At 31.0% G+C, this 1,050-nt stretch overlaps 1 long non-coding RNA gene across 1 annotated transcript; it reads left to right on the top strand.

Moving 5' to 3' along the window:
* The first annotated feature begins 28 nt into the window (after positions 1-28).
* On the top strand, positions 29-1,050 carry LOC112027151 (uncharacterized). The gene is made up of 2 exons (XR_010628544.1): positions 29-116; positions 1,011-1,050. It is a non-coding gene; the product is annotated as an uncharacterized LOC112027151 (long non-coding RNA).

Below are 1,050 nucleotides of genomic sequence, written 5' to 3'. Positions count from 1 at the left end.
TTTTGTTTTGGGATAAAAATTAAAGGGGTTTTTTTTTTTTTTTTTTTTTTGGTGTTGTAGGTGGAAAAGCAAAGCCTTTGAAGCAACCCAAGGCTGACAAGAAAGACTACGACGAGGTATGGTTTTCAATTTCTTGAAATTTCTTTGAATTTGTGTTTTTCAAAGTTTGCTTCTTTGGTGGTTTGGTTATCTATCTAGGGACTAGGGTGGAAGAAGATTCAAATTAGTTGAAATCGAAGTGTTTTAGTACTTGGGTTGATCTTAATCTGTAATTTTTCGCTGTTTTTATAATCAATTCTGTTTGATTAATGAGAATTATAATAAGGAAGAATAGGATTTTTTTTTTTTAAGTGAAAATCCTGGGTCAATTTGCTTATGGGATTATTTGATTGGGTTTCTTTTGGGTTTGCTTTCTTTAACTTTATTAATTATGAATATTATAGAACATAAATATATAATAATCTTTTGATACTCCATAAGTTATACTTATGAAGTTTTAACATTCAAATATAATATAAACTTCTAAGAGCAAAAGGGTATTTTGTATCCTCCAAAACTTTTTTAATTGAGGTAAAAATTTGAGTTAGATACTAATCTTTGCGGCTCATATGTTTTTCTACAATGGATTTTCTGGAATTGGTGGATATTGAGTTTTCATTAACCCTTTTTTGTTCGTTTACTTTAGTTGTCTTTTTTCCTTTGTATACTTCCTGACTAGGGTTGTGCCCCTTTCACTCCTTATTAAAAAAGAAAAAATAGTTTATTTCTATCCATTCAATTTCATCATTGTTATTTGATTATTTTCATGTAATAGTATACTTCTATGTGCATGCTAAAACTTGCTTGATTATATGGTTTCGACCTTACTGCTATTTGATTCCCTAACCCTTCCTCTACGTCGAGGCATTTAGTGGTACATGCTACACATTGCTGAAGTTGGTTATTGTAGTGTTGTTTGATCTTTCTCTGTGGCATCACTGTCTCAATCTGGCTTAATCTGCTCTCTACAGGTTGACATGGCCAATATTCAAAAGAAGAAGGAAGAGGAAA

Source organism: Quercus suber, unplaced genomic scaffold (genome assembly GCF_002906115.3).
Source record: "Quercus suber isolate HL8 unplaced genomic scaffold, Cork oak 2.0 scaffold_55, whole genome shotgun sequence".
In the NCBI taxonomy this organism is placed as follows: Eukaryota; Viridiplantae; Streptophyta; class Magnoliopsida; order Fagales; family Fagaceae; genus Quercus; species Quercus suber.
The sequence above is the reverse complement of the archived record's forward strand: the minus strand, read 5'-3'. Positions and strand labels throughout refer to the sequence as shown.